General features: G+C 43.8%; 1 long non-coding RNA gene across 1 annotated transcript; it reads right to left on the minus strand.

Moving 5' to 3' along the window:
• Positions 1–1,419: 1,419 nt before the first annotated feature.
• Positions 1,420–9,532, minus strand: LOC116562176. The gene is made up of 3 exons (XR_004273820.1): positions 9,520–9,532; positions 4,677–4,680; positions 1,420–1,549 (listed from the first exon to the last, which is right to left on the minus strand). It is a non-coding gene; the product is annotated as an uncharacterized LOC116562176 (long non-coding RNA).
• Positions 9,533–19,083: the final 9,551 nt, after the last annotated feature.

The following is a 19,083-nucleotide window of genomic DNA, read 5'->3' on the forward strand; positions in this document are numbered from 1 at the left end:
TTGGGTGTCTGGGCCTCTCTCTTGGCCTCTAAGGTCCTGCACTCTCCTGGTTTGCACCTACCACCTGACGGCTCTCATTCTCCTCTGTGGGCTTCTTCCCCCCGGCTCCTTAGCTGTTGGGCATCATCAAGGCTTGGTCCTGGGTTCTCTTCTGGTCTCTGCTCCCTTTAAGTAGTTTCAGTTATCAACATTTCCATCTAGATGTCTCATAGGCATCTCCAATTCAGACTTGAAAACAGGATCTTTGAAGCCCTTCACTCAGTCCAAATCCCATCCTCCTCGTACCTTCTTGTCCCTGTAAGAGGCACTGCCATCCGCTTGGGTACTAACGCTCCTAATTACTGCGCACCATCCCTGACTCATCACACGTCTGCTCTCCTCTAGCTAACCTCTGTCTAACCCAGTGGCAAGTTCTGTTGGCTGCATTTTAAAGCATTATCTATCTGGTACAAGCCCATCTCTCTTTACCTCCACCGCAACCATCTGGGTCAAAGTCACGGTCCTGTCTCATGCAGCCAATGGCAGCAGTCTCCTCTCTGGTCTCCCTGTTTCCTCTTTTGCCGCCTCCCACCATTTTCCACAAAGTGTTCTTTGAAAGGCAGATTATGTCACTTCCCTACTGAAACTCTTTCACTGATGTTCCACTGCCCTGAAGATAAAGGCCAGCAAGGTTCTGCCTGTTCCGGCTCCTCTTACCCTGACAGCCTCATCCCATGACGCTCTCCTGCTCTTTTGCTCTGCCCTGGGGTTCCTGGTCTACACAAAGCTCTTCCTTGCCCTGGGGCCTTTGCACTCACTCTTTCCCCTGCTTGGAAACACTTTTCTCTAATTGTTTAGTTGTTATATTTTTTTAATCATTTGTGATTCAGCCTAAATATCGCCTCCTCAGAAACACAATTGCTTTCTAGCACTCAGCTATTTCTCTCCGAGTACAAATGATCATTTGCAATCATTTATTTGTTTAATTGTTTATTGTGTCTCACATTAGAGAGACTCCAAGGACAGGAATCGAAACATCTGTCATGTTCTCTAGTTCTCATTAATGACTAGCCCAAGACCTGGTAGATAGTATGTGCTCAAGGAATGGTGTTTGAATGATGAGTAAAAATAGCATCACGATAACTCATAGTATGCCAGTCAGGGCTCTAATTTTGAGTGCTGAACTATAAATGTTCTGTGGGTGAAATTTTTTTTGAAATATTTAAATGACCTAGAATTGAGATCGTGTTATGTCTTCAGATGAACTTGGAGAATTCCGTGCTGCATTTATTTATTTATCTATTTTGAGACAGCGTCTCACTCTGTTGCCCAGGCTGGAGTGCAATGACGCAATCTCTGCCTGCAAGTTCAAGTGATTCTCCTGCCTCAGCCTCTTGAGTAGCTGGGATTACAGGTGCCTGCCACCGTGCCCCAATAATTTTTGTATTTTTAGTAGAGACAGGGTTTCGTCATGTTGTCCAGGCTGGTCTTGAACTCCTGACCTCAGGCGATCCACCAGCCTTGGCCTCCCAAAGTGCTGGGATTCCAGGCGTGGGCCACGACGCCCGGCCTGCATGAATATTCAAATAGAACAAAGCTACATTCCTTTGGTAGGTATTAGACGAGGAAAATTTCTTAGTTCCTAGCAAATAGGATCTAAACAGAATATTATTGAGGTGAATAGGAAACTGCCATGGAATCTGTATCTATATGTGAAAAAAGGAAAAGTGTGAAAATAAAACTGACATTCTTTTTTGGAAACAAAGCTACAATTTACTGTCAAAAAGTTTCTGTTGCTGACCTGCTGACCACCCCACCCTCCCCCACCAAAACAAAAAGCCCAAGGAGTTATTTAAAAAGAATCCTTCAGAGTTATCAAGCAGGAGATTCGATTCCTTGAAGCGGGAGTCTAAAGAGATATTCCAAGTTATTTCCTCTCAATGTCTCTAGAGGGAGGGAAGAAAGAGTTTTTCCAATGGTTGCAACATTTTCAACAAAAATATATTCACTATTCAACAATGACACCACTGAGACACTCTATGTTTTAAGCTAAATTTATTTTTTTCAGATGAGCTTTAAGAAAAATCAAATTATATTATTTTCAATTATTTTTTATTAAATATTCTTCATTTTATGTTTTTTGCTTATTTTTAATCTAATTTTTAATTAGTCTTTAATAACTTAGTGTTTGATAAAATATAACGATTATAAATGTTGTTCTTGCTGTTTGTAACATGTTTATAATTTCTCTGATGTGTAAAGTATTAAATATTTGCTTTCACGAATTTCCTTTTTTTTTTTTTTTTTTGAGACAAGGTCTCATGCTGTCACCCAGGCTGGAGTGCGCTGGCACAGTATCAGCTTGTGGCAACCTCTGCCTCCCGGGCTCAAGCAGTCCTCCCCCCTCAGCCTCCGGAGTAGCTGGGACTGTAGCAGGCCTGCTCCACCACGCCCAGCTGATTTTCATATTTTTTCTAGAGATGGGGTTTCCCCATGTTGCCCAGGCTGGTTTCTAACTCCTGGGCTTAAGCGATCTGCCCACCTCAACCTCCCAGAGTGCTGTGATTACAGGCGTGAGCCACTGCACCCTGTCGTTTTCACTGATTGTTAAAATAAATTCCTGACACTCATAAAAATGTCAGTACCAGTGCTACTACTTTATTATAAATCTAAACAGAGCAGACAACATGACAGCCTTGCTGTTATGTTCCAGCGCTGTGATCGCCACCCTTGCCTGGCGCCGGCAGCTGACAGTGGATGGGGCGCCCTGTCTATCACAGGATGCTTCCTGTTGATCGAGGATTGAGGATCAAGGTGTTCGCAGCTCATTTCCTCTAATCTGGACTGGGCTGATCCAAATATGCCTGATCCCAGCTGAAGTTCTGTGGTTGCTCATCCAGGGAAAGAGGAGGACCCTGCATGGGACACGCGGTGTGCGTCCCTTTAACCGCCACAGTCGTCCTACCATATGGGTAATATTGGAACTCTTTCAGTTGAGGACCGTAGGGCTTAAAGATGTTAAATAATTTCCCCAGATCCTACAGCTAGTGAGTGTGGGAGCCAAGAGTTGAGCCCAGTCAGACATCAAAACCTTTCCAATCTGCCTCCCCTTCTGATGCCAGAAGCCACTGGAAACTGCACTTTGGCAGTAACCAACTCCAACCTCTCTAAGAGAGAGGGGTCGGGCGGCTTTGTGCTGTACTGGACCTGGAATAGAATTTCAGAACCAAGTTCAGGGTTGCAAAAAGTGATCCCAACAGTGGACCAGGGAGGGCACCATGCAGAGCTGCCCTGCCTTCTGTCGCATGCTCCTAGCTGGACAGAAAATGGAGAAGGGTGGCCTCTTTCTTGCTCTTGCCCCCAAGAGCACTTGACCCACTAGGAGGAGAGACGAGAAATTCCTTGATGGGAACTCCTATGGAGGCTTTCTCTAAGTTCAAATCCCTGTAAACACCAATAATTCTGTACAATTGTAATTGCAGATATTTCATTCATTAAATTAGATAATAAGTACTCCTGTCATTACTATCCTGTTATTGCTATCAATAATACTACTACTGGTTAACATTTTCAGAAACCTAACTTGACTCTCCTCCACTGCCGCTTCTTAGCTAATTATATAATCTGTGGAGAATCTGATGAAGCTTTGGAGGGAGGGAGAGGAGTGTTGATGATGATTGAAAATAAACTTTTACTGTTTTTGTGCACAGAACCCCAAGGTTCACATTTTAATTGATGCTGTACGTATTTGAAAGAATTATCTTTAAATTATTAATTTTTTTTTTTTGAAATGGAATCTCATTCTGTCACCAAGGCTGGAGGGCTATGGCATGATCTCGGCTCACCACAACATCTATCTTTTGGGTTCAAGTGATTCTCCTGCCTCAGCCTCCTGAGTAGCTGGGATTACAGGCATGCACCGCCATGCCCAGCTAATTTTGTATTTTTAGTAGAGACGGGGTTTCACCATGTTGGCCAGGCTGGTCTCGAACTCTTGACTTCATGATCCCCCTGCCTCGCCTTCTCAAAGTGCTGGAATTACAGGCATGAGTCACTGAGCCTGGCCAATTATCACTATTTTTAGTAAGGCTGAATATTCTAATTATAATCTAGGTACTTATTAATAGTATCAACTTGCATTAGGACATTTTGTATGCTGTCTCAAATTGATTTTTAAAGAAAATTCCTAGATTTTTAAATTCAGCACACACCCTACCAGATTATGCTGTTTGCCTTTGCTTTCGACTTCAAATAAAAGTTGCTCCATGCTAAATTGGATGGGTAAAACGTCCAAGTATTAATTGACTAGGCAGTCGTGACTGTAGCACCATGCTTTATGACGACCACTCAAGTTCACCAGCACAAGCGCTGAACATATTTTGAACTGGCTCAGCGTTTGTTCCTGAGTCAGGCACAAGTTGTGCGGTTACATTTATTCCTGGCTTTCACTCTCGTCTATAATCTTGGAAACCAAGATAAAGAGACCAAGATTTTACAGATAAAGTAAAAATCCTTTGGAAATAGATTAAAACAATTGTATGCACCCAAAGTATTGTAAAACACTTAGAGTCAGATCTCTCAAAGGTAAAGGCAAATCCAAGGTGTTGTCACATCTAGTATGTCACTCAAAGCCTGAAATAAATTATATCAGCCTTTCTCAACCCAAGGGTTGATTTCTGTTCAAAATAATTCGGAACCATACTAGGTTACAATAAAATGCAAATAGCCACTGGGCCTTCTACATTCTAAGTATTCTAGCTAAAGACTAAAAACGCAGAGTTGGCCAGGCCTGGTGGCTCATGCCTGTAATCCCAGCATTCTGGGAGGCTGAGGCTGGCAGATCACCTCCTGAGGTCAGGAGTTTGAGACCAGCCTGGCCAACATAGCTGGTCTACTTTAAAAAAAAAAAAAGCAAAAAAAGTAGCCAGGCGTGGTGGCATGCGCTCGTAATCCCAGCTACTTGGGAGGCTGAGGCTGGAGAATTGCTTGACCCTGGAAGGCGGAGGTTGCAGTGAGCCGAGATCGCACCACTGCACTCCAGCCTGAGCCACAGAGTAAGACTCTGCCTCAAAAATAAAACAAAATATGCAGAGTCCCACCAAGCCTTGCAGGCCACATTTTATCCACACTTCAGGGAATTCAACACTAAAAAGTCAGAAATACATTTGGTTTGCATGTGAGTTCCGTCCTCACTCGGCCTTTCCTCTGTACATATGCAGCCTGGGGTCTCCTTTTTCCCCGTGTGTCCTCAGCCCCTTTTCTTATAAAGACACAATCATATTCCATTAAGACCCACACTACATTTTAACTTAAAAGACCTTGTTTCCAAATACGGTTACATTCTGAGGGACTAGGGTCTAGACGTCAGCATAGGAATCTTCAGAGTATAATTCGGCCCCTAACGCAGTGTCTCTGTTTTCAGTTCTAACCTGTTTGTGCTCCACAGTGTATTGGTTTTAATGACAACTGCATAGTTTTGCACTATAGGGACACACCTGACTTTGAAAATGTAGTTTCAGAAACTAGATCTTAGATATGGAAATCCCCCTCAGCATCACTAGGATACAACGTGAGGGCTGTGCCACTTCTCCAAGCCTCGCCGTGCTCGTGTGGAACTTCATTCATAGTTCCATTGCCCTGCCTTCAACCGTGTCCTGGGAGCCTCCTCTTTCTCTCAACATGCACATGGGTTTGCCACATAGTAGGTATTACGGGTTGAATCATGTCCTACCAAAGTTCATATGCTGAAGAAGTCCTAATCCCAGGACGTCAGAATGTGACCTTATTTGGAAATAGGGTCATTGCTGATGTCATTGGTTAAAATGAGGTGATGCTGGAACAAGGTGGGCCCTAATCCAAGATGATGGTGTTCTTATTTAAAAAAAAAGAGGAGATTTGGACTGAGACACATGCAGGGAGAATGCCATGTGAACATGAAATCGGAAACGGGGGTAATGCGTCTGTAAGCCGAGGAAAGCCAAGATGGCCAGCCAGCCACCAGACACTGGGTGTGGTGGCTCATGCCTGTAACCCCAGTACTTTGGGAGGCCAAGACAGGTGGATCACTTGAGGTCAAGAGTTCGAGACCAGCCTGGCCAACATGGTGAAACCCTGTCTCTATTAAAAATACAAAGGTTAGCCGAGTATGGTGGTGGGCACCTGTAATCCCAGCTACTGGGGAGGCTAAAAGCAGAATTGTTCTAACCCTGGAAACAGAGGTTGCAGTGAGCTGAGATCACACCACTGCACTCCAGCCTGGGTGACAGAGCAAGACTCTGCCTCTAAATAAATAAAAAATAAGTGAAAAGGAGTACCGTTAACAGCTACACTCAGGCCGTAGACATCACTGGGACATATGGCTCCCCTTCCTACAAATATTTGCTGAATTTGATTCTCTTTAGTTTCTTGTTGTTTTTTGCTGTCTCTCCTCCTGATAAGAATGTGTAGGATCTGGGTGACAGGAATAAAGTCTGTTCCTTGCACTGCAGAATGTCCCATTCTACCTCCAACGAATCAAATATCTTCTTGAGTGCTACACAAATCGTCATTTGCTTAAAGCAATGCAGACCAGTGAGAAGGGTTCGGATCAGAATCAGCAAGCTTTATATGGATACACTCCAGCTTACCAGCGTAAGCCTACGTGGAGGTGGGTGCGCATGTTGAACTGACTCAGCATTCGTTCCGCAGTCAGGCACAAGCTGTGCAGTAACATTTGTTTCTAGCTTTCACTCTCGTCTATGATCTTGGAGACCATTCTCAAATATTTACAGCTACAGTTCTAACTTTTCACTTGGGAGTTCGTCTTGGGGATCCCCAGAGCAGTTCTGGGGAACTGAGACCAGGGATCAAATTTGCATCTGTGGCTGGTGCACCCACCCCATCCTGCAGGGCTAGGCTCTACCTGTCCTGTTGCTTAAAATTTGGGCATTGTTGCAGCTGTGGATCAGACAACAGAAAGCCCCAATTTTAATGTTGATTTTCCTGTTTGGTGTGAATACCCTGCCCATCTCTGCATTGCACTCGTGACCACATGAGCTGCATATAGCTGTGGTGGGTCAGAGGTCAAAGCCGTTCATGAAGATCAATAAACTTTCTGAGAAATTTCTAGAAAAATCTTTTGCAGTTATGGGATGAGTATAATTATGTCCGATGTTTTCTACCATTCAAGAACTGTGTATTCTCCCTCCCTTGGGAAATGGGGCCAAGATGATGTGGGTTCAGATTGTAGGAGGTGTCCAGGAGTAGGGGCAATATGTGGGGTGAGTGGCAATTACTAGAAAAAAAAAAAAACAAAAAAAACCCAAGGCAGTCCCAGGCCAGGGTCAGAATCAACCAGCGCAGACCTCCCCGACACATGAGTCTGGGCCAAGGTTGTGTGTGTGTGTGTGTGTGTGTGTGTGTGTGTGTGTGTGAATGCCCCAATGCACTGAAGAGAACAAGGAAGATAGAAATAGGATAAAAGTCTGGAGTGACCCCAAATGAGGCCACTTAAGTGCCTTGTTTGTTAAAGTAGCATCCATGGTTTCCGAGATGCATATGTAAGGTGCATATGAAGAAGCAGAGGCGGCAGTTTCCGGCTTGTTATTTTTTATATAGTCCCTTGATGAGGGGGATGATCACTTGAGCCTAGGAGTTAGGGAACAGCCTGGACTACATAGCGAGACTCCATCTCCACTGAAAATAAGAAAGTTAGCTGGGCATGGTGGCACACATGTCCCAACTACTCAGGAAGCTGAGGTGAGAGAATTGCCTGACCCCAGGAGTTTGAGGCTGCAGTGAGCCATGATCGCACCACTGCATTCCAGCCTGGGTGACAGAGGCCCCATTTCTGAAAAATAAAAATAATAATTAAAAAAATAAAGATAACACTGGCCGAGCACGGTGGCTCATGCCTGTAATCCCAGCACTTTGGGAGGCTGAAGTGGGTGGATCATCTGAGGTCAGGAGTTCGAGACTAGCCTGGCCAACGTGGTGAAACCCTGTTGCTACTAAAAAATACAAAACATTAGCCTGGCATGGTGGCAGGCACCTGTAATACCAGCTACTTGAGAGGCCGAGGCAGGAGAATTGCTTGAACCTGGGAGGCAGAGTTTGCAGTGAGCCGAGATGGCACCACTGCACTCCAAGCTGGGCAACGAGAACAGAACTCTATCTCAAAATAAATAAATAAATAAATAAACACACACTGCAGTGAAGTTCTATGAATGCCTTCCTTGATATGATTCAGCTCATGTGATATAGGGATGTAGCTCTTAGATAAAGAGTAGGCTAAGAATAGTTGGGACAAGTTGGGACAAAGGGGCATAGAAACTAGCTGAGCATCTCCCGTGCCTGGAGCGTGGCAGACCTGCCTAGAGAAATTTCTGGTGTGCTCCTTCCACCAGATGACCGTGACAGCCCCTGCAGTGGTGTGGAAATCAGCACATTCTCTTTCTTACTCCAAAGGAAAAGGCTGGAAATGATCTCACACCAAGACCTAATTGTTCTGCCAAGTCAATCACCCCCGAGGCTCCGAAGCATTGGCTCCTAGGTGCTGACTTTCGTGGAGCCTCTAATGAAGCCCAGCACGGCCCAGCATCATGTCCTCTGGGCCTGGTCATCTGCCTTTCTTGGAACCTGGACTGAGAGCTTATTTTGGATCCTCACCAATCAGGCCTTCGCTGTAGCCAGGAGGTATCAGTAGACAAGCCGGGTAATTGAACATATGCAAGTTGTTTATTTTGTCCATAAAGCAGTGACCACACTCGGAGGAGAAATTGCCTTGTTAAAAAAATAATTCTGTTCCTCATCACTCAATGCCTGGCTCTGCCAGCTGTGGGGACTTTCTTTCCAGCAATTAAAATAAACAATTCCACATGTGCACAGCCAACCTTGCAGAAAAAAGGTGTCAGGAAATAAAGATGTCACAGAATTTGAAATAAAATGTGTTTAAGAACAGCCTGGCTCTCTTGAATTGGAAAGTGGCTTTTCTTGGAACTGTAAGAGTCTTAGCAACTTTTGAATTGGAAGAGAATGCAGCATTCATGATGTGGTCCAGCCTCCGTGTTGGATGGCAAAGGAAACTGAGGCCTGGCTTTTCCAGGTTTTCCCAACTGGGCCGTGGAAGAGCCTAGACTATAAACCTGCTCTCGACTGTCAGACTGTGCCTTCCTGTCCCTCAGCGATGGTCAGTGGGAACCATAGGGGGGTCGAAGGAGGCTCCAGGAGACAGAGCTGGCTCTAGACCTGGCTCCAGATCTGGAATTAGAGGACCCAGTGGAGATCTACAGGGGAGGGGACAAATGAGAAAGGGAGCGGAGGCCCAGGGGCAGGAGTGAATAGCATATATTCCTGGAACCAGACAGGAGACTAGCCTGATAAGTTTTTTGGGAAAGTGAGGATTACAGTTGGATAGTAGAATAAATACATTAATTGGTCAGAGGCAATAATCACAGGAACCAGTTGCCAGGCTAGATAGTTAAAGCAGAAAGAATTTAGCAGTATGTTACTTGGAAAATATAAGGAGAAACAAATTAGTCTCTAGGTTAAGCTTCCAAGAACAACTCTTTTAAAAAAAAAAAAAAATTTTTTTTGAGATGGAGTTTCGCTCTTGTTGCCCAGGCTGGAGTGCAATGGTGTACAGCTAGTGCTCGACTTATGACCACAATTGGTTCCGACAGACCTGTCGTAACACGATTTGGTCGTAAGTTGAGTAGGCTTATGCACGCGGAGATGGTAGTGCTGCCAGAAGCTGGTCCGCACTGTCGTACGCCCAGCTGGGCAACGTTTGCGCTGCCAGACACGGAGCAGTCGTGGCTAGTGATTGTGGTCATAAAGTCGAATGGTCATAAGTTGCATAGGTCGTAAGTCGATCAATACCTGTAGTCGCAGCTCACCGAAACCTCTACCTCCTGGGTTCAAGTGATTCTCCTGTCTCAGCCTCCCAAGTAACTGGGACTACAGGCATGCACCAGCAGCCCGGATAACTTTTGTATTTTTAGTAGAGATGGGGTTTCATTATGTTGGCCAGGCTGGTCTTGAATTCCTGACCTCCAGCAATGTGCTTCTCCTTGGCCTCCCAAAGCGCTGGGATTACAGGCATGAGCCACCAGGCCTGGCCAACCAAGAATGACTCTTAACCACATCATAGAAGTGGTCACCAAGAAAGCAGAGGACTCTGTCTTGACCAGGCAGCTGCCACAATAAGACGCTCTCTCCAGACCAGGAAGCCACTGCTTCCAGACCAGACCCCCTGCCCTTGCCGCAACCCACGCCGGCATAATGGATGCTTCACCCCCAGCTCTATTCCACGTACCTCAGTTTTAAATCAAATCTCACCAAGTGCCTCTGACAGAATCTCCTCATGGCTGGGATTCTCGCTGCAGTAGAGTCAGAAAAATGTAATTTTTAGCTCTCAGTTAGAGAGGCTTATGAAAGGAATGCTGGAGGGTTTGGGATGGATGCTGAACAAACCGCTCCACACTTTTCACTGCACGCGGAGAGCCTGGGTTTGTGTGGTCCGAAGTAAGGAGCTGCTGATATTTCTTGGCCAGAAGAGAGTCATGAAGAAAGTGATTTTGAAAGGATTTCTCTAAAAATATTACACAGGCTAGACTTGTCACCAGGAATTCTCGATCAAAGAGGAATGTACAGGAGGTGATTGCATAATATAGGTAAGAGATAATGAAGGCTTGGAGCAGGCTGACGAGTAGAGAAGAAGAGGATAATAACAAATAGCACATGGAGAAGATGTGATGATTAATGACTTGGGAAAATGAACCATAAACCCCATGAGCAGAGACTGTGTCACTTGTCCTTTAACTGCAAGGATCTCTCCCCGTGCATCACATATGATACATGCCCAGTGAATGCCTAGCAAATGGATGAGAAGGATAAGTCAAAGATGGCGAGTGATCACCGAAAGGAAAGTTTTAAAATAACTATTTAACACAGAGAGAGTCAATAGACTTTGCTATTTTCCCCTCTTTGTGACCACCAGCCTGAGAAGTAAATAGAGCACTTTACAAAGAGTCAAGGGAGGGATGGCATCCTGAGGGACAGAGGGATGGAAAAAATGGGCGAAAGTGAAACATGGAGCAGACTCCCTAGCAGAAAGGAGGGTTCCAGGACTACGCCTGAACTGGAAGAACAACGTGAAGCCCCACGTGGGCATGTTGACACCTGCCATTCCCACACCTCCCCTGCAGCCAGGCAGAGTGATCCCGGGTTCCACACAGCAACACGGCAGCAGAGAGAGGTCTGCAGCTTCTCCAGCAGGCTGCACATGGCCACAATGGAGTTTTCTGCCTTTTCCTCCTATTCCCCCACCCCGTTTCCTCAAACTCCACAACACTGTAATCAGACAACAAAAGTGCAGATTTTTAAAAAATCAAAGGACTAGGCCGGGCACAGTGGCTCATGCCTGTAATCCCAGCACTTTGGGAGGCCGAGGTGGGCAGATCACGAGGTCAAGAGATTGAGACCATCCTGGCCAACATGGTGAAACCCCGTCTCTACTAAAAATACAAAAATTAGCCAGGCGTGGTGGCGTGCACTTGTGGTCCCAGCTACTTGGGAGGCTGAGACAGAAGAATCGCTTGAACACAGGAAGCAGAGGTTGCAGTGAGCTGAGACTGTGCCACTGCACTCCAGCTTGGAGACAGAGCAAGACCCAGTCTCAAAAAAAAAAAAAAAAAAAAAAAAAAATCAAAGGACTAGACATAGCTGAAAATCCAAGCACACTGACATAGAAGAAATGTTTCCGGTAATATCAGTGCACACAAATGAAGACAACAGAAATGTTAAAACAGAGAGGAGAGTGGATATGGTACAGAGGAGAAACCAACATAAGAACACTCATGTGTTCCTGAAGCAGAGGGTTGACAAGGGGTGGGGAAGGTTTACTCAAAGCTATCCACATGGGCTCTCCCAGGCAGGAATGAATCTGCAAATTAAAAGCACACCCCATGTTCTTGGAGATTTTGATACTCCAGGAGGTTCTGTGCCAAAAAATAGCCAGGCATCCAGAAAAACACAAGTCAACTGCAACAGACATCAACTACAACAGACACAAATTAGACCAGCCTGAGAATTCTTCACAGCAATCAAAGCCATAAAACAATGGAGCAATGTCGACAGAGTTCTGAAGGGAAATGTGAACTGAGGCTATCCTACCTTGTCAAAATGCCATCCAAATGGAAAGGCAACAGGCAGACATCTTCACACAACTCATGAAACTTCTTGAAAAAATGTTTACAATAAAACGTCAGGAGTTTGAGGCCAGTTGGGCCAACATGGCAAAACCCCATCTCTACTAAAATTACAAAAATTAGCTGGGCGTGGTGACACGTGCCTGTAATCCCAGCTACTCAGCAGGCTGAGACACAAGAATTGTTTGAACCCAGGCGGTGGAGGTTATAGGAGGCAAGATCACGCCACTGTCCTCCAGCCTGGGCGACAGAGCGAGACTCTGTCTCAAAAACAGAAAACAGAAAAAACAAGCAAAAAAGTTACCAACTTTAGGTGAATCGTGATTTAAAAGCAAACAAAAATGACAAGGAGTAGGGAAGCCTGGAAAAAAGACTGGCAAATAAGTGGAATCTGTTTAAATATTGAATTAAAACTGAACAATCAGGAGAACGCATAATTATAGAGCATGGTGCAAATGTTGGAAACCCGGAACGTTTTGAAATAAGCATGTAACCTACAAAATATGAAGGGGGTTAGGTGGAAGAAGTATTAACATCTTCATCTTTCATAGTGGGGAGTCAGTACTTTCTGAAATTGGTATGTAAAGCATAATACAAATAATAACACCAGCCTCTTCGCTTCTGTTTCCCCCATAATTACTCCTTTCTTAATCCTGGACAGATTTTAAGAAATAATCCTTTGGGTTGGGCACAATGGCTCATGCCTGTAATCCCAGCACTTTGGGAGTCTAAGACAGGCAGATCACAAGGTCATGAGTTCGAGACCAGCCTGGTCAACGTGGTGAAATTCCATCTCTACTAAAAAAAATTAAAATAGTCAGGCATCATGGCATACACCTATAATTCCGGCTACTCGGGAGGTTGAGGCAGGAGAATTGCTTGAAGCTGAGAGGCGTAGGTTGCAGTGAGCCGAGATGACACCACTGCACTCCAGCCTGGGCAACAGAGCAAGACTCATCTCAATTAAAAAAAAAAAAATGGAAATAATCCTCTGGTAGTGAAGACATTTATACATGGCAGTGAGTGAGTACTTCAGTTTCACTGTAGTTTCTTTTGTTAAATTTAACTAAAATTAAATACCTAAAATTTTTTAATGGCTTTAATTACATGATATCAAGTTTATAAATGTGATTTTGTTTATTAATCATTTCAATTATCTATATGAAAGAAAAATATTCGGTGAATTTTCATACTTAAGAGTGATGGGCCAAGTGCAGTGGCTCACGCCTATCATCCCAGCACCATGGGAGGCCAAGGTGGGAGACTCACTTGAGACCAGAAGTTGGAGACCAACCTGGGCAACATAGGGAGACCCTGTCTCCTTAAAAAAAAAAAAAAAAGAAAAGAAAAGACTGCAGGCTTTGGGGTACTGTGAAACATTTTCATCTCTTCATGTTTAAGACTGTTTAAATTCCTTATAGTAAGCATTTTTAAACAAAAATGTATAATTTCTTGCAATATAAAAGCTAAAGGGAAATATGGCAAGGTGACGACCAGCGTTCATTCCGCGTGATGTGAATGTGGATGATGTTTGTGCAACTGTCTTTGAAAAAAGCCCAAACCTCAAAGTCATTGGCAGGATTTCCAAGGTTCCTTAGTCATATTCTTTGCTTACTTTTCCAGCCTCCCCTTTCTTAATCTCTCCCCATCAAAATCATGCCTTCCATGCTCTAGCCATATGGAGCTGCTTGTAATTTTCTGGCCATTTCACCCTCCCCGACTCTGGGCCTTTGCCCTTCTGCCTGCCCCACCCTTTTGCCTCCTCCATCTGACTCTACACCATGCTCTTTTTCCTGGTTCATGCCTACTCTTTTTTTGTTGTTTTTGTTTTAGTTTTTATTGTGGAAAAATGCTTATAACAAAATTTACCATTTCAACCAGCGGTGCAGTTCCAAATGCTGGCAGGCTTGAGATCCAGAAAGAGCCAACATGTCAGTTCAAGTCCAAAGGCAGGAAAAAGCTGATGTCAGGCAGAAAGAATCCTCTCTTATCCTATGGAGAATCAGTCCTTTTGTTCTAGTCTAGCCTTCCACTGATGGGATGAGGCCCACCCACATGGGAAGGACAATCAGCTCTATTCAGTCCACCGATTCCAACACTAAGTGCATCCACAACATCCTCACCATAATGTTTGACCAAACATCTGGGCACCCTGCAGCACAGTCAAATCAAACATAAAATTAACCATCACACATAGCTTCTCGAGTCATCCACACGCCTTTTTCTGATCCAACATGAAGACAAGGCAGAAAATAACATTAAGAGGGTGTGAACCTCAAAAATTTGAGACAGGTCTTAGTTAATTTAGAATGTTTATTTTGCCAAGGTTGAGGATGAAAGCCTGTGACAGCCTCAGGACGTTCTGACGAGACGTGCCCAAGGGGCACAGCTTGGTTTTCTACATTTTAGAGAGACCTGAGACATCAATCAGCATATGTAAGATAAACATTGGTTTCATCTGGAAAAGAAGGACAACTGAAAGCGGGGAGGGGGCTTCCAGGTCTAGGAAGATCAGAGACTAATAGTTGCACTCTTTTGAGTTTCTGATTAGTCTCTCCAAAGGAGGCAATCAGATATGTATTTATCTCCATGAGCAGAGGGGTGACTTTGAATAGAATGGGAAACAAATTTGCCCTAAGCAGTTCTCAGCTTGACTCTTCTCTTTAGCTCAGTGGTTTGGGGGCCCCATGATATTTTCCTTTCACAAGGGAAGCTAGCTTATGTCCCAGGAGGTGGAGAGAGCTGCCTTTGAAAGCATGGGTCCAGGGAGTCTACACTCATTGCTGTGGACACAGGCCACCATCATCAGACTTAGCGGCTGGGGAATGAATGAGCACAGCTGGCTAGGAAAACACATCTAAAAGTAGGAAACAGGCCAGGCAGGGTGGCGCACGCCGGTAATCCCAGCACTTTGGGAGGCTGAGGTGGGCGAATCACCTGAGGTCAAGAGTTTGAGACCAGCCTGGCCAACATGGTGAAATTCCGTCTCTACTAAAAATACAAAAATGAACCAGGCGTGGTGGAATCTGCCTGTAATCCCAGCTATAATCCCAGCTGCTCAGGAGGCTGAGGCAGGAGAATCACTTGAACCCAGGAGGCAGAGGTTGCAGTGAGCCAAGATCACACCATTGCACGCCAGCCTGGGTGACAGAGCAAGGCTCTGTCTCAAAAAAAATAAAAATAGGAAACAAAGTTCCCCAAGCCATGATTACTACTTTGAAATCTTTTTTTGAGAAGACTGTATGCTAAAGTTGAGTAAGCAAAACTGGAGAAAAATGAGAATAAAGTAAGACCATGGAATACAAGGAGCCCAGCCTTCTGTATGGAGCCTGGTTCATATACATTTTCTTTCCACAATATTTCCCCAGTCTTGGCATGTAAGTATTAGGAATAATAAGTTCCTCTCCAAAAGGGTTAATTGTGTAATGTTCTTATCCTTTGTTTAAAAGCCCAACCTCCTTGTACTTTCTCGTTTCCAGCCTGCAAACCACCCTTCTATTCTAGTTGTGGCTAGACACGTGCAGACATGCCTTGGACTATCACAGACAAACTACTCCCATCCCCTCCTTCCCTTACAAATCGAGCTCTTACCATATTCAGAAGAGTTTAAGTCTTAGCCAACCAGGATCAGTTTAGATTGTACAGTCCAACCCTAGCCAGCAGGGGAAGGACACAGGGACAGGAACTGCGTTAAGGATAAAAACCCTTTCTCTCCTTTGTTTGCTGTGCTCTTGTGATCATGACTGATGCAGGCAGCAGACTACTGCAGAAGTAAACTGCCTTGCTGAGAAAACTTTTGCCCGAGTGCTTCTTTGCAGCACCAAGCATTGCCCAAGCCTCTATTCTGTAGGAATCTTGGCTTAGAGAATATACTAAAGGATGGTCACATTTTAGTTAAAACATGAAAGTGGTTCTTCGGAGAAACTGATGATGTAAGGAAGTTTTTGTAATTAAGTACAAGTCCCAAGATCATCCTGACTTGGCAAGGAAAAACATACTAGAAAGGAGATGGCAGGGAAGGGATGGGCTGCCTAAAGATGAAAATAGCAATGTGTATAGGCAGGAAAATAACACTGAAAAAGGGAAGAAAGGCAGGAACTAATTAAGGAATTAGAAAGGCAGGAACTAATTAAGAAATTAAGGAGGGATGGAATCAGATTTGAAAAAGTGCTTGGATGTAAACTAATTCATCCTATGTCCAATACACGAATCTCTTCTCTATCCTTCCTACAAGGCCAGGCATTTTTGCTTTCTGACAGCTTCTGCTTGAACACGTCCTGCAATGGAAACTCACTATCAAAAATAGCTCCTTTCCTTTTTGCACAGTCCTGAGGCAAACTGAAACAAATTTTGTCTACTTGCAAATTCTGCCCATTAGCTCTGTTCTCACCACTGCAGCAACTCTCAATAGATAGGATGCCTTTTGACATAGCAGCCCTTCCAATATTTGAAGTGTCTTTTCTCTGGCTAGGGTTAAACGTCGCCACTTCCTCTGACAGCCCCACCTATGACACCATTTCTAGATCTTTCATGATCCTGCCTGGTCATCTGTGAACATGCTTCAGATGTGTCAATAACCTCGAAATGTGGAACCTAGAACTGAACACAAACATTCTATGTAATTGATGAAATTGGAGCACAACATCATTGCTCATATCCGGAGACTTACTGCTCTGTTAATAAAGTCTGAGATAGAACTTGCTTTTTTGGCTGCCCTTCAGCAATGTTGGGTCACACAGAGGCTAAAATCAGTTTTAAATTACTGCTCTGTCTTCTGATCATATCATATATTCCAGGAGATCTCTGATTATTGGGACTTTATTTCAACACTAAAAAAATTTGAGAGCAACATAGCAGTATGAAAAAAAAAAGGGTTCCAAGGAAGGATATTTTGAAAAGGCAAAAGATTGGAGGAAAACGGTATCTGATGGAAAGTCATACCTAATGTAGAGTTTAAGAACTGGTACATATGTGAGCAAATATAAAAACATTTCAAAAGCCATTTTTTTATTTCTTTAAAAGATAACTGGCTGTTTAAAACAATCATTATATGTTCTGAGATTTATAACATAGAAAGGCAAAATGTATGGCACAATAGCACAAAAGACAGATGTGGAGAAATGGAAGTAATCTGTTTTCAAGTCTTGAATTACATGTGAAGTAGTATAATGTTATTGAAGGTAGACTGTGAAAACTTAAAATGTATATTGTAAGCCCTAGAACAGCCGCTAAAAGAAAGGAAATGGTACAGCTATTAAGCCAATTGTAGAGTTAGAATTAAAAATACCTTGATACAAGCTTTCCATTTATAAATTTAAAAAAAAGAAAAATACTTGATCTAGAAAAAGTCAGGAAAAGACAAGTAACGTAACAAAGAACAGATGAAACAATGTTTAGTTTGTCACAACTGGTTTTCACAATGCCAAGACTTTAAACTGATATGTCCATAATTACATTAAATATAAGTAGTTATATTTAATGTTATATAGGTTGGGCGCAGTGGCTCATGCCTGCAATCCCAGCACTTTGGGAGGCCAAGGCAGGTGGATTGCTTGAGGCCAGGAGTTCGAGACCAGCCTAGACAACCTGGTGAAACCCCATCTCTACTAAAAATACAAAAATTAGCAGGGTGTGGTGGTGCACGTCTGTAATATCAGCTACTTGAGAGCCAGAAGCAGGAGAATGGCTTGACCCCAAGAGGTAGAGGTTGCAGTGAGCCAAGACCGCGCCACTGCGCTCCAGTCTGACAGAGCAAGACTGTCTCAAAAAAAAAAAAAAAAGTAAATAGTAAAAGCACTCCAATTAAAAGGTAGAGATTGAAAAGGTTTTGTAAAAAAAATGTAATAACCTAGTATACACAGTATGTAATACACTTTAAGACACAAATAGGTTAAAGATAAAGAATGAAACAAGATAAACAATGTAAGCTCTAGTCATGAGAAAACTGAAGTGGTGATTTTGTAACTGCCCAATGGTTCACCTTGCCTGCTGCCTAGACAGAGCTGATTTATCAAGACAAGGAATTGCAACAGAAACAGTAATTTATGCAGAGCCGGCTGTGTGAGAGACTGGAGTTTTATTATTATTCAAATCAGTCTCCCTGAAAACTCAGGGATCAGAGTTTTTAAGGATAATTTGGTGCATAGGGGACAGTGGGCTGGGAGTGCTGGTTGGCTTGAGGATGAAATAGGGAGTCAAAGCTGTCCTCTTGCACGGAGTCCATTCCTGGATGGGGTACACAGGACTGGTTGGCAGATCCAGGCTGGGGACCCCCAATTGTCAGAAATGCAGAAACCCGAAAAGACATCTCAACAGATCGATCTTTGGTTCACAATGGTGACGATATCTTCAGGAGTAACTGGGGAAGTTGCAAATCTTATGACCTCCGGAATAACGGCTGGTAATATTAAGAATTCCAGTTCCTCTCTTCCTTACTTTGTGGCTGATGGCATTTCATTTGTTTTGCAAGAACAGTTTAGCTTTTGGAAAAGGCGATTTAAACTCTAAACTAAGTTCCTTCCCAAGGCTAGTTTGGCCTATAACCAGGAATGGACAAGGACAGTTTAGAGGTTAGAAGCAAGACAGAGTTGGTTAGGTCTGATATCTTTCACTGTCATAATTTCCTTAGTTCTAATTTTGCAAAGGCAGTTTCAATGTTACTATTAGGAAAAAATAGAATTTAGGACAAGTAACATTGAAGTAAGAGATGGGGCTCAGACACTGGACCAAATAGAGGACTAGCTAAAACAGGGACAGGGCAGAAATACCTTTCCATCAAGATTACCAGTATGCCTGTCGGTTTATTATTGCCATGGCAACACCTAGAACTTGCCACCCCTTTCCATGGCGATGACTCAGAGACCGGAAAGTCTGCATAATCCGCCCCATCATTTGCATATAATTAAAAATAAATGTA

This window comes from Sapajus apella, unplaced genomic scaffold (assembly GCF_009761245.1).
Source record: "Sapajus apella isolate SASKATOON/1434 unplaced genomic scaffold, GSC_monkey_1.0 scaffold32, whole genome shotgun sequence".
NCBI classification, from domain to species: domain Eukaryota; kingdom Metazoa; phylum Chordata; class Mammalia; order Primates; family Cebidae; genus Sapajus; species Sapajus apella.